Source organism: Panthera leo, chromosome D2 (genome assembly GCF_018350215.1).
Source record: "Panthera leo isolate Ple1 chromosome D2, P.leo_Ple1_pat1.1, whole genome shotgun sequence".
NCBI classification, from domain to species: Eukaryota; Metazoa; Chordata; class Mammalia; order Carnivora; family Felidae; genus Panthera; species Panthera leo.
In genome coordinates, this window is record NC_056689.1 from 5551353 (window position 1) to 5578090 (window position 26738).

General features: G+C 41.1%; 1 protein-coding gene across 3 annotated transcripts in view; it reads right to left on the minus strand.

Annotated features, from left to right (window-relative positions):
- Positions 1–26738, minus strand: part of PRKG1 (protein kinase cGMP-dependent 1) — a 1249639-nt gene that overhangs the window by 569848 nt on the left and 653053 nt on the right. The window lies entirely within an intron of this gene.

Below are 26738 nucleotides of genomic sequence, written 5' to 3' on the forward strand. Positions count from 1 at the left end.
CATTCATTTGTTTTTGAGAAACAGAGTGAGACAAAGCATGAGTCGGGGAGGGGCAGAAAGAGAAGGAGACACAGAATCTGAAGCAGGTCCCAGGCTCTGAGCAAGTGGTCAGCACAGAGCCTGATGCGGGGCTTGAACCCACAAACTGTGAGATCATGCCCTGAGCCGAAGTCAGACGCTCAATGGACTGAGCCACCCAGGTGCCCTGGGTTTTGTTTTTTTTACCCATTCTGATACCTTATGTCTTTTGATTGGAGTGTTTGCTCCATTTACATTCAAATTAATTATCGATAATACATATTTATTGCCATTTTATTATTTGTTTTGTGACTGGTTTTAGAAATTTTCTCTAATCCTTTCTTGTCTTTCTCTTGTTCGTGTTTTGCTGATTTTCTTTTGTGACATATTTGGATTTCTTTCTTTTTATTCTTTGCATGTTTATTAGTAGTCTTTGGTATATGGTTACCATCAGGTTTGTATATAACCTCTTCTTCAAATAGAAGTCTATATTAAGTTTATGGTGCTTCAAGTTTGAACCCATTCTTTTCTCCTCTCCTCCCCATGTTTTAGGTCTATGTTATAATATTTCATATCCTTTTTGTGTGTGTGTTCCTTGGATGATATTTACAGAAATATTTATTTTTCAATGCTTTTGTGTTTCCTACATTTATAAGGTCATGTTTGGTCTCCCCTTTCCACTCAGAGTCCCTTTTAATGTTCCTTACAGGGCTGGTTTAGTGCTCGTGGACTCCTTTAGTTTTTGTTTATCTGGGAAACTCTTTATCTCTACTTCTATTCTGAATGATAGCCTTGCTGGATACAGTATTCATGCTGCAAATTTTTCCCAGTAGGCACTTTGAATATATCCCGCCACTCCCTCCAGGCCTGCCGAGTTTCTGTGGAGAAATCTTCAGCTAGCCTTATGAGTTTTACATTGTAAGTTAATGATTCTTTTGCTGCTTTTAAGATTTTTTTTTATCACTATATTTTGCAAATTCAATTACAATAGGTCTTGGTGTTGGCCTGATTTTGTTGGTTTTGATGGGAGCTCTCTGTGCCTCCTGGATCTGGATCTGTTTCCTTCACCCAATTACGAAAATTTTAAGCTATTATTTCTTCAAATACATTTTCTTTCCCCTTTTTTCTCTCTTCTTCTGGGAATCCTATGATACATATGTTATACATTTGATGGGAGTCACTGAGTTCCCTGTATCTATTCTTATGTTGCATAATTCTCTCATGCTTTTGCTCAGTTTCATTATTTTCCTTTATTTTGTCTTCTAGGTCACAAAGTCACTCCTCTGCTTCCTCCATCCTTGTATTCATTGCATCAAGCCTGTTTCCAATCTCATTTATTGCATTCTTTCTTTCAGATTCATTTTTAACTCTTTTATCTCTGTGGTAAGGGTCTCCCTGATGTCTGCTGTTCTTCTCTCAGGCCCAGTGAGTATCCTTATGATGACTACTTTAAATTCTTATTACTTGTATCTGTTTCACTTAGATCTCTGGCCATGGCTTCATCTTGTTCTTTCATTTGGGATAGATTCTTCCATCTTTGCAATTTGTCTAAGTCTCTGCCTTCTCTGTGTTAGAAAATCCAGTTAGGTTTCCTGCTCCTGAAAGTAATGACCTTATGAAGAAAAGGTCATGTAGTGCCCAGAGCCTGGTGCTTCAGGGAATGTCTCCAGCGTGTCGCTGCATGTGCTCTGCTGTTGTGTTTTGGCTGCTCTGTCCTTTAGGCCAGTGGTCTGCAGAGGCTCTCCTTGCCTGCTGTGGGCAGTGTTTGGTCCCTGGCCTGAATGTGGTGAGTTTTAACTAGGTGCACTCTAATCTGCTTGTGAAATGAGATCTGATGCCACCTCCACCAGAACTGAGGTCCTGCAGAACTCTGATTGGGGGACATGGTGTGGGTAGGGGTTTTGGCTGGTCTTCTGGGGGAGGGCCCACCATGTTGGAACTGAGGCAAGTGTGACTGAGAGGGGTAGCTCCACAAGAGCACAGGGAGTGGGTCTTGATGTAAGCAAGTGTAGGTGCTGCACTGTTTCCCTCAGGTGGCTCTGTGTTTATGCTGAGTGGTGGGTGATGGACATGGTAAAAGCTAAGGCCTTTGCTCCAGAAGAAGTGTCTCCCTGAAGGTTGCCTCTGGGATGCACTGTGATAAAGGTGAATAATCTCCCTGTTTTTTACCCCAGGTGTTCAGATGGCTGTTTCCATGCTGTCTGCCCCCGGGTTGTTTGCCTGCCTTCTCCCCAGAAGGAGTGCAGTGCCCTCCAGGCTCCACCCCAGCCAAGCCCACTGACCTTTAAAACTCCAGGCTTTAAGCCCTGATCATTATTAGAATTCATGAAATTCAGCCCCTATCACTTACCAAGCCAATAGCTATGGGGAAGTGTTCTCCTTTTGTATTCCCCTGTGGGCCCCTTACTCTCTCTCGTGTGCATCTCCATGCCCATGACTCCCTTCTCTCTGTAGTACCCACTATCCACCCCTCCCCTAAGCCATGTCCCCACACTTCTTACTTTCTTTGATGTGACCTCTTTTCTCCCTTTAGTTGGTGAAGTTTGTTCAGTCAGTATTATAGGTTGATTTCTGGGGCATTTAAGATGATGTGTTCATAGGAAGAAGCAAGCCTAGGGTCCTCCTACTATGCCATCTTCCTGCTCTGTAAAAGGTATTTTAATTTTATCCAAATAGCTTTCTTTCCATTGGCACAGAAGATCAAAACTTGGCAAAAATCTTATCTTTTTGACAGTATCCATTCTGATGGTGTGAGATGCTATCTCATTGTGGTTTTGCATTTCCCTAATGATTAGTGATGTTGGGCATCTTTCTGTATGTCCCTTGGCCATCTGTATGTTTTCTTGGGAAAAATGTACATCTAAGTAATCTGTCCATTTCTCAGATTATGTGGGGCATCTTGGTGTTGAGTTGCATGAATTCTTTATATTGTTTAGTTATCAATCCTTTATTGCATATATCATTTGCAAATATATTCTGCCATTTCTTAAGTTGCCTTTTCATTTTGTTGACTGTTTCCTTCAACTCTGCAAAAGCTTTTTAGTTTGATGTAATCCCAACAGTGGGTTTTTATTTTTGCCTACCCAAGCTTAGGTAAATAAAGAGATAGTCTTCTACCAGAAGTCAGATTGAAAAACAAGCAAACAGAAATCCTGTTCCTTCACAGATAACCTAGTGAACATTAGGCTTACTAGGAAATGGAACATAAAATACTATAGTTGGAATGGAAAAACCACTTGAGTTCACGTTTTGTCTCTAGGTGTGACCCTGTTTTCTCAGTGGTGGAGGGTAAGCTGTGGCAAATCAATTAGAAGCAATATAGTTACATTTAGTTCATTTTATCACCAGAAACGTCACACATCAAAACTTATTTCAGCCAAGGAGTGACTAAGAGTGACTCTGTCACATGAATGCCACCTTTTATAAAATTTCTCTCATAAAACCCAAATTGTTTGGTAATCTGCAAATCTCACAGTCTTCCTGGCAAGATATACTACCCCACCAAGAATACTGAGTTTACACTCAGATACTACAATTCCTTTTGTGAATGTTTCTGCCTATAACCCAGGAATATTTCCTAACTAATCTTCACACAGCTAATCATCTAGACAACAGAAGAAATCTTGAAACCACAAAATCATCCTGCTTATGTTTCAATGAGAATAAACCCTCTACCAGAGTTCTCCTGCCAAATATTTTGTGAATCTCCTCTAAATATTCCTCTAACAAAAGCAGTTAAAAGTATCTGCCCAGCATTTGTTCTATTAACTCTCTCCCCCCAGAGTTACCAGAAGTGGTATCGAAACTGTGCCATAATTTGTGGTTTTCAACTTTCTCTTTACACCTTAACATAATTAAGGGTAAAAATTAACCAAATCAACATTTGTAAATGAAGCAAAGTAGAATTTTTTTCTCCTTAAAGAAAAGCTTATGCTGGGTTTAAGTGATTTAGCTCCACATGTCTAGCACACACAAATTTCAATTCAAGTCAAGGCCTTTCAAGTGGTGATATCAAAGCCCCATGGTGGTTCTGTGACGATGACCTTGGAACACGGGAATCTCTCATTTCCACATGTGTTCTCACTACTTCTATCCCATCCTAATTTGAGGCTTTGTTTGCCTAGAGGGGAAACAGAATTTGCTTAATTAGAATGCTTTGTGAATTGGAAAGGAGAGGAGCTATGGGATCTTTGGTGGGTACGGATTTTGTTGTCACTGTTTTCAGATAAACAGGTTTTAGCAATTTTCCCCCTAGTTAGTGCCTCTGCTGGGACATGCAAACTAGTTGAGCCTCGAGCAACAATAGCATCACTTGAAAATGGCCCAGAGTAGCATCACTTGAAAATGGCCCAGAGCTGCCCCTCCTGAAGAATTAGAGATGGATTCTCCCCATAGACGGGTAGACAGGCTTTTCTGCATCTCTTGTCCATTCTCTTTCACTCAGGATTTATGCATAAGGAGGGGAAGAGTGACGGGCTGCCCACTGACACAGCCAGGACCAGCCAAGGCAGGATTGTGAAAGTCATCTTCTGTCAGGGCCAACGCTGTGGTGCGTGGAATCTCACAATGACCAGGGCTGGAAAGTGGTGTCTCTGTACAGATTTGCTCTTCAAGGGAGAGAAGGAATAAGGCAAGTTGAGGGCAGGGCTGAACGGTCATCGTTGTTGTTCACTAAGCCCCCTCAAACCACAGACCTGCTCCGCATACATGATCATGGCCGCCATCCCAAGTGAGTGATTTCTTTCCAGCTCATCTTTGGGCACGTAGTGTGTCCTTTGGCTCCTGTATGCCGTACTAGTAAAGCCTTCATTGTTTTGTTTTCATAAGGAAGAAAAACTCACTTACATTGATCCAGACGTGAAATATCATTGTTTAGAATATTTTTACTCCAACTGGCACCTTCATTTACACCATGATCAAATATTCTGAATTGCTGAAAAGAGCTTGTAACAGTGGGATTTCAGGCATCGGCCACGAGATTGGGGGTAGGAGAGATTTGTGCTTCAGGGAGGAGCGTGGTGGCAGCAAGGGTCTTTCAGGTACTCCAGTACTAACACAGATTTCAGTCTTAAGTTGCATTCGATGCCCTCTTTGGGGAGGCTGGGTCATGGCTAATAATATAAAAGCATCTATCAAGAGCCTACTAAACGCCAGGCACTTGACATACATCGTCGCTGATTTGATTAAAACACGGAGGCAGTTGGAAGAAAAATGCTTCGGGAGCTAAAAGGTTGGTCGTGGGTCACAGAGCTTACAGAAGGCAGAAGTACCACTGAACCCACATTTGTTGGATCCCCAGCCCTTACTCTCCCCATTACATCATTATGCTTTGAGAAGGCGTTAGAGAGGGGTGCCTAGGTGGCTCAGTTGATTAAACATCTGACTCTTGATTTCAGCTCAGGTTCATGGTTTTTGGGATTAAGCCCCGTGTCAGGCTCTGAGCTGGCAGTGTGGAGCCTGCTTAGGATTCTCTCTCTGTCTCTGGTCCTCTCCCTATCCCTCTCCCTACCCACTCTCCTTCTCAAAATAATAAACTTAAAAAAAAGGGATTAGAGAGAAGGCATAAGAGTTTTCACACTGGACTGGTTGAAAGAACATCAGGCTCATTTCCCTGAGTGAGAAAGTCATCACAAGTCTAGAAGAGGTGATTTTTAGGCAACAGTGAGAGAGCTATAAAAATCAACCTTTTGTCCTTACATATTTTTTTCCTTCCTTCCAAGAACCAAGTAGTGAGCCTTAGCTTTGACGGAACAGAGAGGAAAAAAATGAAAGACAAAACTTAAAATGTAAACACATTTATGTGGAAAAACAATAGTTCATAAGAAAATCTATAAAAATGCACTTGTGGGTTATTCTAGTCAATAGCTAATTTAAACAATCCTGAGATCTATTTTTCCCATGATTTTTTAAAAACACCCATTTTACTAACATATAACTTACAAATCATAAAATGTTCCTATGTAAAGCATGCGATGCAATGATTTTTGGTATATTCACTATTGTGCAGCCATTGCAACAACCTAAATTTAGAACACGTTCATCCCCCTAATAAGGAAACCCTATACTCATGACACCCACTCCCTACTCCTCACTCAGCCCTAGGAAACCAATGATCTGCTTTCTGTCTCTACAGACACTCTCAGCAGACTGTGTAAATAGAATCGTACAACACGTGGTCTCTGTGACTACTTTCACTCGGCACGTTTTCAAGAGTCATCCACACTGTAGCATGCATCACCGCTTCATTCCTCTTTATTCCCCCAGAATATTCCATTGCACAGGTATACCATTTCTGTTCATCCACTCACCAGCTAATAGATATTTGTGTTATTTCTACTTTTCGGCTATTATAAATGGCAGTACTGTGGACATGTGTGTGCATGTGTTTGTGCGCCCAGATGCTTCAATTCCATTAGGTATATACCTAGGAGCGAAACTGATACCTCATATGGTAAGTCTATGTCAACCTTTAGAAGAACGGTCATACTGTTTTTCAAAACGACTGCACTGTTTTACATTCCCACCAGCAACAAATGAGGTTCCAGTTCTCCACATATTTGGCAACACTGGGTAATTATTTTTCATTATAGCCATCCAAATGCATATGATGCAGGATCCCCCTGTAGCTTTCATTTGAATTTCTGTGATGGCTAATGATGTTCAGTATATTTTCATGGGCTACTCATTGGCTGTTGGTATGTCTTTGGAGAAATATCTTTTCCCTGTAATCTCTTGGCTGAAAATAAAATAAAATGTTTTATGATTTTGGTATTTCTATTTTAGGTAAGCAGGTGGTCAGAGGACCAGGTTTCTAAAACATGAAATTAGTTCTTTAGTGATTTAACAATGGACCTACCATAGGAGGAATCAAGTCACGGTGGGAGAAGCAAGGGCTTTTGGATACATTCTTATAGCCTTTTGGAAAACGTAGCTTATCATTTTCATGGTTCATACCTCTTGGTGGGTTTCAGGACACACTACCCCAAAATTTGGCATCTTGGCATAGTGAATATCTTAAGCTGATGGAGTTTGAAAAAAAATGGCAGAAGCAGGAAGGCCACCCTTACAGGTCCTAAAACTCTCCCGTGGGAGGTCCATCCCAATACCCCGAGGAAAGGAACACCCTTACCTTCAAAGACTAAGGGACTCCTGGAAGAACCACAGACCTCACTACATTTCTCCCCCATTTACTACACTTAACTCACATTCTCTGACCTATCATATTTCTATCCACTCTTCATCAAACCTTGCATAAAAATACTTGGGTCACAACAACTTCTTCCAGTCTTTATTTCCTTAGGAAGTCTTCTGTATCCCGTAAGACTGCCATCCAAGAAATTTGCATGCTTTGCTCTTGTTAATCTGTCTTTGTATGTTTAACTTTCAGAGCTAGCCAGGGACCCTAAGAGGGTTGAGGGAAGCTCTGTCTGCCCCCTACACTGTGAAGACATTAGTTGAATCTGAAGTGAATAGAGAGGGTGCCTTTCCAGGGAGGCGATACAGTGTTGTACAAAACAGCTTGGCCTCTTCCTGTGTTCAGATTCTGGCTTTAACAATAGTACCCCCGTGACTCCTTGCTTTTCCTCATTTTCAGAATGTGGAGTGAACTATCTCCTAGGCTGGTTGAGAGCATTTTTTGCCAACACACCCAGCACCACCCCTGCATATCAACCCCTGCACATCAACCCTGCACAACCCCTGCATACAGCAAGCCCTTGATACGTGACTGGCGCTAGATGTTGATATTATTTCTTAACAAATAAAACTGTGGACACAGACGTCAGAAGAGCAACGTGAAAACACGAGCCGACTCTGCTCACGGCTCCCAATACTCGGAGAGAAAAAGGAACTGAAAACAGCTCAGCTATAAGGACCTCCACTCCAGGAGAGGAAAAGGAAAGAACTCCCGAGAAAAGTCAGTAACTAAAGGAGATGTTTTAAACTAGAGTGGTCTGTTCAAGGACCATAAGTTCCAGGCACGGAAAGAAAGATGTTACCTCTCTCCTTTACCGCTTTTCTTGTATTTCCTTACGTAGTAAAACTGTATTTTGTACCAGAAGAAATCTAATACAAAGTTTACAATGGTAGAGGCAATCTTATGTGGAAAAACCCTCTAACAGCTGACTCTGTTTGACCCAAGAGGTTTCAAGCTCCTGAAGTCTTGTTTCAGACAAACCAACAGAAATGGTATCAGAGTTTTATCAAGCTTGAGCTTTTGTGGCTTAAACATTTCTATTCCCTATAGCTTTATCCAGTACAACGGAGGATAGATTTTCAAAAATGTGTTTCCCTGTAGCTACAGCAAATTTTAACGACCCAATAAAAAAAAATGTTTGGGTAAATATTCGCACTATTTGTTATAATGCCGTACACAGGGTACACGCATCTCAAATGCCTGTCTTATGAATGAAGTGTTTGCATAAGGCCAGTCCTTTCTTCACAGTCTCAGAGATGGTATATACCATGCTATAGTGTCAATTAAAACCTTCCAAATAAATGCACCAAAATAGTATGTTTTGATGAATCCTCATTCACTATTTTGTGTTTTACACACACCTAGTGTTTCTGAGCCTGACTTAAGAAAATGATCTTACAAAATTATATATATTGGGAAAAGCTTTCATGAAATGCAATCAGCCTAAGTGTGGTAAAATAACATAAATCCTACAATTAAGCTTATTCTGCCCTAACTTGGAAACCACCACAATAATGAATTACACTGAAATCCAAAGTAGCACTTTTTCAAGGGAATGTGAGTTTTATCTGGGAATTCCTCAGGAGTATCTTCTTTAATATTTACTTGGCATGAATTTCACAAATGCTTTTTAGTTGCTATAAACAGATTTATATAAAGTAGTCATCCTGTTTTGAAGAGTATTTACTTATAACCACCGTATTTCTTCTCGTATTTTTACTTATCCACAATAAAAGCAAAATGGGTTGGGGCGCCTGGGTGGCTCAGTCGGTTAAGCGTCTGACTTCAGCTCAGGTCACAAGCTCACCGTCCGTGAGTTCGAGCCCCGCGTCGGGCTCTGGGCTGATGGCCTGGAGCCTGGAACCTGCTTCCGATTCTGTGTCTCCCTCTCTCTCTGCTCCTCCCCCATTCATGCTCTGTCTCTCTCTGTCTCAAAAATAAATAAATGTTAAAACAACAAAAAAATAAAAAAAATTAAAAAAAGCAAAATGAGCAAACTTCCAGTTAATGAAACTGTCACTAAATAACTAATTTAAATATAATATTTGATGTTGATGCTTTCAGTATGGCAGCTACTAGCTTTATGTAGCCATTGAGATCGAGGAACTGAATTTTAAAATATATTTAAATTTATTGCATCAATTGGTCATTTGCCACCGGCGGCTCGCAGCTCACACACTGGGTGGGACAGACACAGAGGACATAAGTTATTTTATGGCTCAATATCCTTTTGGGTAACAGCTCAAAATCAAAGAGGATCGACTGACTAGGTATTTCTATTGCTAATCTGCATCATTACAACTGCTCATCAACGGCCAGTCCCCACATACTTAGATAAATAAATACACCGCTTCATTTTTAATAGACTCTTCTACAATATGGAGTATCCAGGAGACAAGAAATACAAGTATAACCAGCCCATTTTATCCACTTAATCTTTTAGCAAGCATTGATGCAACGCCCACCATGTGCCAACATAACCAAATGGGACCCAGCTCCAACTGATGGAGCATTTACTCAGTGTCCATGCTGTTCCAGGTACTCAGAGCAGATGCTCTGCCCTGAAGGAGGTGAGGCGTCCAGATGGAGGGAACAGCCAAGCAGAAGGCAGCACCGAGTACTACAGGGTGTGGGACTACAGAAGCACAGTCAGAAGAATCCGAATCTGCGGGTATTCAGAGAAGTGTTCTTGGATCAGAACTGAACTTTGAAGACTGAGGAGTTAGCAGGAAGCCACCCTGGGGAGAGGGCTTGTTTGAACCAAGAGGGAATGAACCAGCACAGCACTGTTGGAGAACTGTATAAATGGTTTGGGGAGAAGGAGGCTAGGAACGACTAGCGGGAGATCAGGCGAGGTCTGCATCTCCAGGGCCTCTACAGAGGAGCTGAAGAGTTTGATCTCTGTGCTCAACGACAGAGGGAGAAAGTTAAGGGTTTTAGGGAGGGAAATGAAAAGCTCAGAGTGCCATGTGAGAAAGATCTCGGTGAGACAGACCAATTATGAAAAAGAAAATCACGGGAGTTGGGGGGAAAATACCCCTAGTGGTCCAAAGCAATCCCCAGGTAAGACCTTCCTGAGCTCCGGAGAGAACAGCTCTGTTTCGATGAGCCTGGACACCTGGCAACTGTTGCCATCAAGAAGTCAGCCAAAAGCCAATAAGAAAAAGAGAAGAAAAAAGAGAAAACCGTGAGCCTCCTTCTTTGGCACTATGCTGGCAAAACAAGCCCTTTTGCAGAGAGCAGTGATTTTCACCTGCACGTAAAATGCGGTTATCGACTTCAAGATAGATTTTAAGCAGAGGGACCACATAAAACAAAAGACACTTGTAGGAATAAGAAACAATAGCTGAAGTGAGGGAAGAATAAGATCTAAATGTTAGGAACCTTATCTTCACCATTGTATTTTCAGTATCTACACTGATACCTGGCATGATACTATGTGCTCAATAGTTATTAAAATTCGTAATTACCAATGAATGGGTGTATGATGCAAATCAGACAGAAGAATCCGGAGAATGTTTAGAGTAACAATTCCCCACAGTCGTCCCCCCAAACATCAGTACATTAGACTCCAAGGCAATGAGGGAGGTTCGCCCTGAGGCTCCCGGGGTAGCTTGTGTGAAATATTTAGCCACTGTCTCAGACTTGACCCCACCAAGAAACCCTGTCTCAGTACTTTCTGGCACCCCAGCGACCTTGTGTCTGCAGCTTGTATCAGCTGCCTCCAAACAAGATATTTACCTACGGCACGGCCTCCTCCTTTCTGGTGTCTGTGAAATAGAAAAATGAAAACCATGAACCTTTTTTTAATGCGAAGTGACCTCTCCCTAGAAAACCATGAAACCTAGATAACTAACCCCTTATCTTTTGGAGAGAAGATAAGCCAAACACAGCCAGGCTCTATTTAATGGGTGGTTCACACACCTGACTGCATAGGAAAATCTCCTAGATGCTTCTGAAAAAAAAACAAAAAAACAAAAAAACAAAAAAACCCCGCGGATTCCTGGGCCCCATCCCCAGAGAGTCCAAGGCAAGTGGATCTCGTGTGGTGGTGACGTGGGCTAAGGATTTTTACTTGTATTTATTTATCACCTAAAAAATCCTATCCCCAGCCATGCTCGGACATTAGACACCCGTGAACGCCCAAACAGTGTTCACTTCCCTCGGACTGAAGGCAAAATTTGGTCGACGTGCTTCTGCCAGAAGCCTTCTCGGACCCTCCCCATCAGTGGCTTCCCTGGCTGGGTGCTGGTAATAAGCAGCCAAATGTCAAGGGCAGCATGTGATGCTGGCTACATAGGTGCTGCCCTTCATGACGGCTAATGATTGTTTTCAAGCTGGGCTCTGAGATCCTGCTGAGAAAGCAAGACCTCTTTCCCCTCCCTCCACTCAGCTCTCCATTTTCTAATTCATGTCTTAATCAAACTGTTCTGGCCAAATGTGCCCACAGTGGGAAAAGATCTCTTCCTGATTTTAATCCTCTCCTCTCGCTCAAAGGGAAAGACTGTGACATTTGTCATCCTCGGTGCTGCAAGATTTTTTTTTTAAGAAAAAAAAAAAAAGAAAATCTCTTATCAGAGAAACACAGGACCTTGGATGTCCCTTTCTCACCTATGGTCCTACCAAATTTCCTCTCCTTCCAACCGGCAAATCAGGACTTTCGTTAAAAATGCACTTCACCTACAAATATTAGGGTCATTTTTCTAGGCTGTCCCCAAAAGCCTGTGCCTCTCTGAGCACAGACATGATGAGATCCTTGGTTCTCCCCCGGTGACTGACATTGTCTTTGGACACTGTGGCAAATGAGTCTAATTACAGCCAGGGTGTGGATGACCGGAAGCAGAGAGTAGAAAAGTTAGTTACTGCCAAGAGTTCACGGGGTTGCTTGCTTCCTTAGAGCCACCAGGACTGTATTCACTAAGGTGCAAAACTCTCACAGATCCGTTGTGGCAGACTTGCCCCATCCAAACCAGACGTTCCTGCAAACACTCTATCCCCTTCTAAAACCAGAACCCAAAATCCCCAAACCCTCCCACGTTCCATTTTTAAAGAAGGGCCAGTTGAATTACACATTCTGCCCGCAGGCACTTCCATTTTAAAATCCGAAACATGCACCAGGAGGTCTGACCAACAGGAATACCTGGAAATGCGCATCAAATAAATGAAACATACAGGAAAGTTCCTAACAATCCATCAGCCCAGATGTCTAGCAACAGGAGGGTGGGTACAGTGTGGCATATTCATTCCGTGGAACACAGGACTACAGTAGAAATGGGAAAATAAAAACACACCCGTGAGCCGCAATATGCCCGGAGGAAGCATAAGGCTGACCAAAGAAGCCAGGCATTAAAAACTCATATCCTAGGAATCCTTTCCAAAAATAGGGCCGAGTAATATACGGTCTAAGAAGGGAGGACAGGGGCTACTTCTGTGGAGAAAGGAAGAGATCATTATCTGGAGGGGCACAAAGAAGGCTCTGGGGGCTTCGAATTGTCGGGAGTGGCACAGGTGTGGTCACCTGGTGATATTTCTTGAGTTGTCCCCTCATGGTGATGTGTGTGCTTTTCAGCATGCGGTATTTTCATAAAGTGTTTAAAACTGCTGTGACGCTCGGGATCGTTTAATCACATTAGCCTTGAATCGGTGCCAGGAGCTAAGAAAAAGAGACGAGTTAATTGAGATGAAGGAAACAGCCCTATTACTTTAAAGTAGGTGTTATCGCCTCGATCTCCCCGACAAACCTTCGGGGCTCGTCCTGTGACCACTGCAAATGGCACAGCAGTGTTCAGCAAAAACAAAGTTGGCATTTAAAGATTTTTAAATTTTTTTTTCAAGTTTATTTATTTATTTTGAGAGAGAGACAGCGTGAGTAGGGGAGGGGTGGGGGGGGAGAGAGAATGAGAGAGAGAGAATCTCAAGCAGGCTCTGCACCATCAGCACAGAGCCCGATGTGGGGCTCGAACTCACGAAACTGTGAGATCACGACTTGAGCAGAAACGGAGTCAGACGCTCAACCAACCAAGCCACCCTGGCGCCCCGGCATTTAAAGATTTTTAAATTTAGCGAAGTTTCGTTTTAGCAGCTGGCAAAGTCATCAAGACAAATGGGGGTGGAAAGCTCTTCAGAATAACGGAGTCCTGGAGATGGGGGCCTCCTGCCCTGTTTGCACTGATGGCTTCCTCACCACTCTTTGCTCACACAGACCATTTGGGTAAAATGTGGAATTGAAATACATTCCCTGCCCCCCCCCCCCCCCCCCCCCCCCCCCGCCCTGCCATGTTCTGTTCATTAGTAACTTTCTGGATCATTGAGTAACAAATAATGGCTTAAAGGAGACTTTAACGATCCCCATCACTTTCAGGCACAGGGTTGCTGGGTTTGTTTGTCTGGAAGGGGGACTTTCCAAAGGAATGTTCTGTGATGGCAAAAACGTTCCTTTGTGAGGACTATGGGATCCACCAGCCACGTGGCTGCCAGCACCAGGAACATGGCTAGTGAGACGGAGAAAGCACATTTCTGCTTTCACACAGTTTATGTTAATTTAAGCATCAGGGAGAACAGCCTGGGAGGCCTCACTGCCGCCCTGTGGGACAGTGCAAGGTGCCATCGCCACCTGGTCCCACATCCACAAGGCCCCTGATGCCTTCTGGAGTGATGAAGGGGTATTGAAACTCCTGGGCCCAAGGCTGACCGGAAGTGGATCTTTCTAGCTGGCACTCTCACCCGAAGAAAACGGAGTCCTCTGGAAAACTTGTCAACAAACCACAGCATCTCAAAATCTTTAGGAATTTTCAATGGGTCCCCCAGGGTGTGGAGGACAACTTTTAACATCTCCGATGTATCCTGTTACAGACCAGACAAGCGGCCCCAAGGGGAGCTGCCTGTGACGGGTCCCGGGACACCAAACCCAGACTTCATTATAGTGTTGGCTCTTCCCAACATGGCACCTTGAACCAGTCCAGCAGGAACCACATGGGAAGCACCAGTAAGGAAATCTGCCCGAGAGCCCCCTGGTATCCCCTCAACGAAAGTGACTTCGCAATAACCAACCTGCTTTGTTGCCTAGTAGAACTTCCTTGTGCCGCACCCCCCTCTGCCCATAAACGTCTCTCGTGTCGTGCAGCTCCTTGGAGCTCCCTTCCAACAAACTCCTAAAATGTTTGATATACCTCCGTGTGTCTTTCAACTATCCAAATTAGCAAATGTTAAACACCCACCTAGAGGAAGCAGAAGGTCTCAAAGTGACAGAGCAGCAGGGCCAGAAAACACGTGACCAGGATTTGCTGGGTAACTGTCGTCAGCACACTGGCCATCCCTGAGTCCACCCTGACAAACGCTTCTGGGAGACTCTTTACTAAGGCCCTGGCCTCAAGGCTGAGGCATGCAGAGGGGCGGCCCGGTGCCTCAGATGTGCTGGAACATAGCGGTTTCTTGGTTCTGGGACGTGACCGTGTTGAAATGTTTCCCTTGAGAGGTTATATCTGACCGGACCAAAAGTGCAATTTTACTTCAATTTTTTTTTTTTTTTTTTTAATTTGCAGAAATTAGTCTTTCTCAACAAGGTCAGCAAGACATGAGTCTGTAACTCATCTTTTGCCCATTTCTGCTGTGCCACTGTAATTAGCCTGATGGACCAACTCACCAGTGTTTTCCAGTCGTCTCTCAAATAGTTTAGAATACAGTGGACTTATTAGAACAGTGACCTTTTAAACCACTTCTCTGATTTCTGGGTAGCACGATGATTCACATGCTTCACAACCAGTAAGACAGATGTACCAACTATGTCTGAGGGACTACAGCTCTAAAGTGACCTGAAGAAATTCTTGTGAAACTTTTTCCTCACTGAAAACTGTTCTGTATTCCTCTCATAACGTAGCAGTACACGAGTCTCTCCATTTTTAGCCACTTAAACATTTGCTTCACACACACACACACACACACACACACACACACACGAAACTGGAATAAATTCAAAGCCAACTTTGGGTAAACTATCCTGTTTCTTCAACTCTCAGACCTTTTTACCTTCCCATTTGATACGCATAATACCATTGGTTCGTCAGGATGCATCTTAAAGTCAACACGGAAAAGAAGGCTTGCCAAGCCTCCAGGTAGAGAGGCCAGTTCTGACAGAATTACTGTTGCTCATTCAGGTTAATTATATTTTAGCTATGCTGGGATGTAATTGGTTCGTCCACATTGTCACTTCCATTTAATTACTTTCAACGATAGTAGTACACTTACATTCCAACACACGCTTGGATTTCTAATCATCTTTTAAAATGTCTTCAAGAAGATTACATGTAAAGCAATGTCGAGATGGCCAAAGGCTGCCTGTCATTCAGCAAGCAGTGTAATTAAAGGCGGCAGAAACTGCCAAATTTCTCAGGTTTCACCAAAGTTTCGAAGTTAAAAGAGGTAAGTACGTCTGATTGACGTATCCTGATGGACTCACCATCAAGTGCCAGATATCTGTCAAAAACTCCCGGCTCACTTTTAAGGGAGGCTGTTTAAATCCGGGCATTGCACAATTTAATTAAGCAAACAAATGAAATCAGATATTGAACGAAATAGGTCAAGAGAACAATCCCCCAGGATTCGCCAATCCACGTCTCCATATTCTAGTCAACTCTTAAAGCGCCAAATGGTCAGTAGCCCAGTGCAGGTTATAAAAAGAAGCATATCACGGGGATGGTATGAGTAGTTGCTTATGGCCAAAAATATGTTAAAATAAATCACTAATTTCCAGAGCTAAAAACATCTATTCTCAGGTTTTGATCACATACACAATACAGACGAAAGCGGTGTGCAATTCGATAAATATGTGTGGATTCCTCTTTCTGATGGAGCACATGTACTGAAAAATACTGTATCCATAGATGTGGATGGTTTTAAAATAGCCATAGGGGTTCTGGGTGGCTCAGTCTGTTGAGCGTCCAACTTTGGCTCAGATCATGATCTTGTCATCCGTGAGGTGGAGCCCTGCATTGGGCTCACTGCTGTCGGCCTATCAGTGGCAAGCCCGCTTCTGATCCTCTGTCCCCCCTCTATCTCTGCCCCTCCCCCACTCACACTTTCTTTCTCTCTCTCTCTCTCTTTCTCCCTCTGTCTCAAAAAATAAATAAATAAATAACCATTCAAAATAGCCATAGAGAAAAGGCACAACACTGGACTGGGTTGAATGGGGCTCCCCCTCCCAATTCATGTTCTTCTAGGAACCTCCGAATCTGACCTTATTTGGAAGTAGGATCTCTGGATATCTAATTAGCTTAGATGAGGTCATATTAGAGTACAGTGGGCCCTAAATTCAATCTTACTCTATTCTTATAAATGAAGAGGAGAGACAGAGGAAGAAAGACACAAAGGGCAGATGTCCTTGTGAATGCAGAGACAAAGACTGGAGGGACACATCGACAAGTCAGGGGACACCAAGGAATTCTGGCAAAACCGCCAGAAACTACAAGGGAGGCATTGAATACATCCTTCCCTGTACACTTCAGAGGGAACGTGGCCCTACCAACACCTTGCTCTTGGACTTCTAGCCTCCAGAACTCTTGAGAGAATATATTTCTGTTATTTTAAGCCACACAGTTTGTCCTAATTTGTGATGGCAGCCCTGGGAAAGGATTACAACTACACATAAAGAAACTGTAATTAGACTGCCATCCTTTCAGCCATGATGGAAGCCAGACGCCACAGTCACCCTTCGCAGACTAAATGAAAATTGTTGCTGACTTAGAATTGTGTGGCTGGCTTCTTCACTTAAGACTGAGAACCATATACATGTGTTTGTAGATTATAACTCAGATTGAGCAGGAGCAGACCCTCACTGATTGAACTTCTAAAAATAAGCTTCAGGAAGAAGAGAAATTACCTCATTAAAAAATCTGAGCTACAAGATAGAATGGTAAACAAATACACAGGTAAACGTGCAGCAAACTCTGGCAAGTACAGATTATATAGAACAACAAAAGTAACACCAATTGGGAAGTATTAAAAAATGAAGCAAAATATTGAAGGAGGTGATCAGAGTTAAGTTACTCAGTGTTATTCAGGAGTAGGGCAGAAAAACTGATTAAACGGAACTTTTGTTGATTTTAAAATCTTGCTATATTTTTAATGTTAATTAGTAAAAGAACAGGAATAGAGTTATAATGGACAAAATATAGATAGGAATAATGGAATATAAACAATAAAAATAGGTATCAAAAGAGTATACCTAGAAAAGGCAGGCCAATAAAAGCTGAAAATGATACTATAGAAACGTTTCTGAATACATTGGTAATACAGTATATATAAATGGATCAAATATCCCATTTAGAAGACAGATTGCCACACTGAATTTAAAAAATATACCATATGTTGTTATAAGTAATATACCTAAGGCTCTAAGGCATATCAATGTTGAAAATAAAAGGATAAAAATATGTACCAAGCAAATAACAATCATAGATTGGTAATATCAAAATATAGGCTTAAACAAAAAAGCAACAGAAGAGACAGTGGGTCACTTTATAGTCATAAAAAGAGACAATTGGGGCGCCTGGGTGGCTCGGTCGGTTAAGCGTCCGACTTCGGCTCAGGTCATGATCTCACGGTCCGTGAGTTCGAGCCCCGCGTCGGGCTCTGTGCTGACAGCTCAGAGCCTGGAGCCTGCTTCCGATTCTGTGTCTCCCTCTCTCTCTGACCCTACCCCCTTCATGCTCTGTCTCTCTCTGTCTCAAAAATAAATAAACGTTAAAAAAAAAAAAAAAAAAAAAAAAAAAAAAAAAGAGACAATTAACAAGTAAGATTTGGCAATTCTAAACTCATTCACATCAAATAATATAACTTTGAAATATATGAAGCAAAAATCAAAATAATTATCTGCGGAGTAGGAAAATCCATCATAAAGAGATTTTTTTTGTATTATTCCTGTCTCTAAAATGGGCAGATCAAATAAGAAAAATATTTTCAAAGATATAACAAGTTAAATAGCATAATTAATAAGCTTGATTAAGTAGCCATAGATGGCACACAACCCAGAAATTAGAAAATTCTTATTCTTTTAAAGCCTACATGCAACATTTGTGGAAACTAAATTCAGGCTGCAAACCAAGTATCAATGAATCACAACAAAAGGTATCAAACATATTCTACAACCACAGTTTAATTAGACATAAACAAAAATTAACTGAAAATAAGGTATGTATTTGGAAAATAAATTATATAACCCCTGAATCAATGAACTGAATTTCCAAATTATTAAGTCGGTAATAAATATGTTAGACACTGGTAGTAATGTCACAGTAACACATTAACAGTGCTAATGAACTCCCCTATACCAGATCCATATAATAATATTTAATGTTTAGTTTAAATGGAAAAAGAAGGAACATGGAGAACACAGCTCCAGATTGTGTTTTAAAAAATTATATATATAATATATAAAAATATATAAAAATATATATTTTCAAAAATATATATAATATATAATATATATAAATATAAAAAATATATAAAGAATATAATTCCAGTTTGTTTTTAAAAACATATATTTAACATAAAATATGTAATACATATATAATATATATATGTATATATATATCACACTCTTTAAATCGTGTTGCCTACATATGGATTTGTCATGTGAGGTAAAGAAATTTTATATTGTAGTATAACATACGGTCTTATATTTATTTTAGGGATATAATATAACGGTTCAACAACTGTATACATTACAGGTGCTCAACAGGATAAGTGTGCCGTTAACCCTTTTCATTTCCTCCATCCCTCCACCCCACCCCACCAGCAGCCATCAGTTTGTTGTGTGTAGTCTGCTTCTGCTTTTTGGTTTATTCGTCTGTTTGTTTGTTTTGTTTGTTTGTTTTTTGCTTTTTTTTTAAGATTCCACCTAGGAGTGAGATCGTACGGTATTTGGGTTTCTCAGTCTGACAAATTTCACTTGGAACAATACCCTCTAACTCCATCCATGGTGTTGCAAACGGCATGACCTCACCCTTTTTTCATGGCTGAGTAATACTCCATGTTATAGATTATAATTTTAAAAGAAACCCGTCACTCCTTTTACATTTATTAATTGGAATTCTATTGTAGGAAAGAATTCTTTTGTACATTTTATTGCTTATTCAATGATTTATTTATATCAATGTGGACTCAAGGACATTTATTTGATGCTATCTATGGGTTATAATTTGTTATTTTGTTATTGATGTTATCACTTGTATTATCCAAGATTTGGTCATCAGCAGTTTCTTTAAGCTGGCTTCTGTGGTCTTTCACCACGCCACTGCCAATTTTAAAGCATTTCCTTATTTCCTGGCTCATCTTGTACTTTCTCAGTGCCGACACTGAATTGACCATCTCTCCAACAAGCCCTCTTACCTTTTATTGGAGAAGAGGACTGAGAAACCAAAATCCGATTGCTAGGTGTGCTTGTTTCTGGAACTCAGCATAGTCAGGGCCAAATGGGATAAAAGTAACTAGAATGACAGCTGACAACATGCACAGAGCAGAATGTATCCAATTGTAATTTTAGGCTGAATCCAGGGACCCTATTCGGGTCTGTGCTCTGCGCTGGCCAGGAGAACTAGAAACACCAGGTATTCTGTTCCCACCCGTTGACTTATTCAAACACTTCACGGAATGTAGGTCTTGCTCACAGATCATTTCTACGGAGCCAGAATAATACCTTCTATGCTTACCAAAACATAAATTAAAAAATCTATATGTGGCTAAATCCGGAACGGTAACAAGCACTATCAAATTGGGCAAAGAGACTCACCCTCATCACTGGCTGTTGTGCCCAGTTCAGCCCTGAGTCAGAAGGCAGCCTGTCAGTTTAGACTCTCTAACCTTCCTGACGTACTTCTGCAGCTGAACGTTCCTGTGCCAGGTTCCTGGCTCTAGTTCCCACACGGTGTAGACACAGAGCCCTTCTCTCCCAAGAGCTGCAAGCACGAAAGTGGCAGAAGATTTGAAATTTAAATGACCTTAGGCAATGTGTTGACCTAAATTTTCTGTCAGTGATTTAAGAGGCATCCAATGGCTCTGGGCAGGAACAAAAAGAGAGCTGGAAAACTCTCCCCATGAATAATCTCAAGCAACTTCGGGGCCAGATTCTGACTTTGGGTCCCTGCACATAACTCAGTAATGTTTTCATCGTGGGGAAGTCAACAGGCCCTCTGCCCTGTGAACACAATACTGAGCTCAAAATAGTCAGTGCTTAGGAAAAGACGGATGATGCCAGAGACGGGAATCTTTAAAAGACTTAGTCAACAGAATATAGTGCTTTGGAGATACACAGAAAAGGCAAGTAAATCTTAATAAATTTGAGAAGCACAGATGTATAAATAACACACGGACAGGAAGCCAAGATGAGTAACAGCAACGCTCAGCCAGAGTGTTTATAGTCCCAGACTCCATAAAAATAAAAGAAAACCCGAAATCTAAAAACATGCTTTGTAGAATGTGGAAATTCTATACCCTCCTTTTTTCCCCCTCGATGAACAGTCTTGGTTATATCTAGATCAGCCATATGATCTTAGTAATCATTATTCTAAACCATTATCACATCCAAGTTAAAAATTCCAAGTCAGTAAAAGTATTCCCATTTCTAAGTAACAGAATAAAGGGTGTACATATATATATAGATAGATAGATTTTTTTTTAAAATAGTGTCTTCCTGTTATTCTAATGTGGTGTCCTTTTTAATAAGGAGCCATATGTTAGATAGTATATTGGGAATGTTTCTATAGACTTTCACAAAGAAGGTGTGCTTTATTTCCTGCACCAAAACAACTCACTTTCTTCCACAGAAAAATACAATGTATTCGTAGGTATAATCATTATTGATATGTTTAAAAAGATTAATTATACTTTGTAGAGATCAGTTACGAGATATTATTTTTGCTACTAGTAGAAATCCGTTTTCACAAGAGTTCTACTAAACTGCATTTAAAGTAGCTTTTAAAGAGTTGGCCAAGGAAACCTCAACTCTGAGCCCTGGTGAAATAACTAAGCGACAACCCGGCTCGTATGCGGGTGGGTTTATGAAGTATTGTCCCAGCAAAGCACTGAACTACCAGATACATCACTTGGCCCGGGGGGGGGGGGGGTAAATGCCACCTGCAGTACATTATTCCATGGTAGCGCTTCTTTGAGAGAGAGTAAGAGGTGATCTGCCCATAAAACAGCTGAGTTATGCACAATGGAGTAGGGAAAAGGCAACTCATTTACACCAAAATTGTGCCATAAGAATTCACCCTCTCTTGTTCCTCAAGCCACTAAAGAATCTTTAAAGAGAGTCATGTCAATGTAATTCCCAGCCATTGTCCTCTCTGTTTGATGTAAGTTTCCTTATATTCTTCCCCATGTGTCAAAAGACATCACGTAGTCACTTGAGAGCGTCGGGCGGCTGGTAGGAAAAGAGGCCAGGAGAAATCAGATTTCTGTTGGTAGCTACCTTTACGCAACAGCGATTGTGACCCGCCTGGGCTTGTCAGAATAAGGAAGAGCTAGGGCTTTGGGGACAGGACACGAGAGATGGATACCACCACACGCCTTCCATACAGAATGCAATCTAGCTGTTAGACGGCAGATAAGGGCATAAGGCTTCATCTGTCAGGGCCATCCTTTCCATTCACTTCTCCGTCTTCTAAAACTATCGATCATTTGACCTCACTTAAAGGTTATTTTCTTTTATTTTTTGATAATAAATGTGCTGCTGTAATGGCAGTTTCTCAGGACATTGCTCCCCTGTGCATTGTTACACACACACACACACACACACACACACACACACACACACACTCACAAATATTCCTAGATATTTCTACTTCTATTTATTTGTATCCATTGATTGACGATATTTTTTTCTCTTCTACCAAAATAGAAATCCCTTGAGGCCAACAGTATTTCTTTTTTCTTTTAAGTTTTGTTTATTTATTTTGAGAGAGAGAAAGAGAGAGCAAGCAAGTGAGCAGGGTAGAGGCAGAGACAGGGAGAGAGAGACTCTCAAGCAGGCTCTACCCCATCAGTGCAGAGCCCAACGTAGGGCTTGAACCCATAAACCAGGAGATCGTGACCTGAGCTGAAATCAAGAGTTGGATACTTAACTGACTGAGCCACCAAAGTGCCCCAAGAATAATATTTCTTAAACTTTCATTTTCTCTTTAGACTAGAAGTTAATATAATGTCTTTTACAGAGCAGAAATGGAAACACTGGATAAATTTTATTTACAAAGCAAAGAAGGAATGGAGAGAGAGAAAAACAAAGGGAGGGAAGGAAGTGTAGGAAGAAAGAAAAACTGTTGAAATGACACAATCTAAAAATCAAAATCCATTTGCTAATTTCATCTCTCTTCATGTCCTAGTTATAAAAACTTGACCAACTATGTATGGTTGGGTGTAGAGGAGACCCTAGGCTTATGAAAGAGAAAATAAAAAAATTAAATGAAATGTTTTCTGTGGTTGGATAATGGTTTACTGATCACGTGGTCTCTAAATCAGGATTCAGATGATTAGGTGAGAAAATATCAGATTTAACCAGTAAAGTAGCAATTTAGCACAATATGGAACTTTAAATTCTTAACATTAATTAATTATATTGGGTAAGGCAGTGTAAAGTGTCTTCATTGCCAAATAATCAACTCATTTCATGCTGCAAATAAAACACCTTGTTAATTTAATTTGTATGTGTTAAAAATTAACTTTCCTTTCTTCATAATGCTTGCTTTAGGTTTTTCCCTGTCATTTAGATTTTTAGTTGCTCAACCTTTCTATATTGTCATATAATATACAAATTAATTGCATCCAAATAATGATTCACATTGTTATAAGTGTGAATTTCACGGGATATTCTTTTTTAGCTCCTAATGAAAAGGAGAAGACTTATCATCGGAAGTGGCAGCCGACTTGCACTGAAGAACATTTGTGGCTGGAGAGGCCGATGGGATACCTTGAGCGCCACAGCCTTCTGTTCCCAACTATGGGCATCTTGTAAATGTTTACAGGTCAGAGGGCAAGGGTGATCTGTTTTGTTTTTTTTTTAAATTTTTTTTTAATGTTTATTTATTTTTGAGACAGAGAGAGACAGAGCATGAATGGGGGAGGGGCAGAGAGAGAGGGAGACACAGAATCGGAAGCAGGCTCCAGGCTCTGAGCCATCAGCCCAGAGCCTGACGCAGGGCTCGAACTCATGAACTGTGAGATCGTGACCTGAGCTGAAGTCGGACGCTCAACCGACTGAGCCACCCAGGCGCCCCTGATCTGTTTTTATAAAATCAAAGAATTCATATTCAGCACTTGCCTTATTAAATATCCACAAAAGTCACTGTAAAGGAAGATAATTAGCCTTATTAATTATCTCTTGAAATAGGTATTTTCTTTATTTTAAAAATCAGAGAATTGAGGTTCGTGAAGTTTAAATACATACAGACTTAGGACTTAAGTCTGCCTGGTAATTTCTTTGGCATTGACCATACTTCTCCTGAGGCAAGGGACACAAAAGCAAAAATAAAGTATTGAAACCACAGCAAAATAAAAAGCTGCTGCACAACAAAGAAAACCATCAACAAAATGAGAAAGCAACCAACCTACTGAATGGGAGAAGGGATTTGCAAACTGTACATCTGATAAGGGGTTAATATCCAAACTATATGAAGAACTCGTACAACTCAACACCAGGAAAACAATCTGATTTTAAAAAACAGAGCACCTGAATAGACATTTTTCCCAAGAAGACACACAGATGGCCAACAGACACGTGACAAGATGCTCAACATCACTCAGTATCAGGGAAAAGCAAACCCAAAACACAATGAGATACCACTTTACACTAGTCAGGATGGCTAAAATCAAAAAGAAGAGAGGTAACAAGGTTTGGCCAGGATGTAGAGAAAAAGGAACACTCATGCACTGTTGGTGGGAATGCACACTGGTGCAGCCACTGTCGAAAACGGTATGGACATGCCTCAAAAAATTAAAATATAAATATAATATGATCTAATAATCCCATTACTGGGTATTTATCCAAAGAAAACAAAACACTATTTGAAAAGATACGTGCACCCCCATGTTTATTGTGGCATTATTTACTATAGCCATGATAGAAAGCAATCTATGTGTCCATCAACAGATGAATGGAAAAGGAAGATGTGCGTGTATAGGTGTGTTTGTGTACACATACATATATATACATAAAATGGAATATTACTCAGCCATAAAAAGGATGAGATCTTGTCATTTGAGACACCATGGATGGGCCCAGAGGGTATTAACGCTGAGATGGCTCAGTCAGAGAAAGACAAATACCACACGATTTCACTTATATGTAGAATCTAAAAAACAAATAAATAAATGAACAGAAAGCAGATTAAAACCTATAAATACAGAGAACGACTTGATAGTTGCTAGAGGGGAGGGGTGGGAAAAGAGAGACACAGGCTTTTAATTATGGGATGAGTAAGTCATGGGCATAAAAGGAAGTGCATAGGGAACATAGTCAATGGGACCGTAAGTGCTGTGTGGTGACGGACGGCAGCTACTTTGGTGGAGAGCACACGTAAGGGACAGAGATATTGGGTCGCTACGTTGTATACCTCAAACTGGTGTCACATTGTATGTCAACTACACAAAAGGAAATAACCAATCAGCCTACCTGCCTCCAATGTTCATCCCATTTTTTAAAAAATTTTTTTTATGTTTATTTATTTCTGAGACACAGAGAGACAGAGCATGACCGGGGATGAGGCAGAGAGAGAGGGAGACTCAGAATCCGAAGCAGGTTTCAGGCTCTGAGCTGTCAGCACAGAGCCCAACGTGGGGCTCGAACCCACAAACCGTGAGATCATGACCTGAGCTGAAGTCGGTCACTCAACTGACTGAGCCACCAAGGCGCCCCTGTTCATCCCATTTTTGAACAAAGACCCAGTTTTGAAAACTCAGTGAATCAAGACCCATTTTCAAAGAAGGCATCTCATTGATTCTCAGTTTCTAGACCTCTAAAAGGGAATAGTAACACAAAAACACAAAACTCCCAGGGTTGGACTAGCAGTTCAACAAAATAGCCACAAAAATGCTTTCAGCTCAATGACAATGGCATAGTTGAACAACGAGATTGTATTTATTTCCTAAAGACTAATAATTTTCATAAGAATATGTATTTCAACTGGGTAGCAGGCCATCAAAGGTCAATGCTAGGACAGTATCATAAAGGAGGGGATTTGTCTGCCAAACACACTTAAAGAAATGTTCAATATTAATTTAAAAATATTTGAGGAAAGGGTGCCTGGATGGCTCAGTCGGTTAAGCGTCCGACTTCGGCTCAGGTCATGGTCTCGCAGTTCATGGGTTCGAGGCCCATGTTGGGCTCTGTGCTGACAGCTCGGAGCCTGAAGCCCGCTTCGGATTCTGTGTCTCCCTCTCTCTCTGCCCCTCCCCTGCTCACAGTCTCTCTCTCTCTCTCTCAAAAATAAATAGACATTAAAAAAATTTTTACCAAAAAATAAAAATAATGAAAGAAAAATAATTTTACTTTTAAAACTTGGTTCTTGAAATTAATTCATGAATTGATGGGCCAAACAACAGAGAAATTATTAGTTTGATTTTTTTTCCTGAATGATATTGTTTCCATTTTTCCCACATTGATGACCTCTTGTTGCAATGCATATTTCATCAAATTGAATGAAATTCCTTAGTAATCTTGAAATTCCTCTGCTTTAATTTTGTAATTTACTTCACTCGAAGGAAATATAAGTCATGTGCCCGCAAAATGTGCCCACTAAGGTTGCTTATCTCAAAAAATATTCATGATAACATTTCTATTAAAATTCACAAAAAATTTAGGGATATAAAACTAAAGAAAAACAAAGGACCAGATTCAATATCAACTGGATGTCTTTTCAACCTTTCTTTGAAGTGCGAACACCTGATGACTAACTAGAGATCTAATAACCCTCTACCATTTCTGCAGTGTGGACTAATGTTTTACCTACAGCATTGTAGAGGCATATCAAAAAGGCATTTTAGGAACAGCATTAGGGTCAACATAAAATTGATGGAAGGAATATATGTTTTTCTCTGAAATTGTCAAGTGCATTGTAAAGGCAGAGAGGCAGAAGTAAGTTATGGGAAGAAGCCTTTAGTGACATACGCAGAACAAAAAACTGGCCGTTGGCTGGATCCTTCAGAGTTCTTGGCCACAGCCGTGGTATCCGGGCTGTTCCTCAAGCGGGAAGCATCTCTGTTGTCTGCGATCCTTCTCAAATTAAAATCTGGCCATTTCCAGTCTCGCCACATCTGGCTCCATAATCTGCCGTGGATCTGTGGTCTTTTCCACTGATTTCCCTTCCTGACTGCTGTTTTTCTGGTTCCGTTTTCATCACCGCGTCCCTCTCCTGTGGCACCTGTTAGAATTTATCATCCAAGAACCAAATCTAATCATACCACTGTGCTACTCAAAAACATTTGATAGTTGCCTGTGTAGCACAGATTAAAAATCAAACTTCCTGGTGGAGCCTACAGT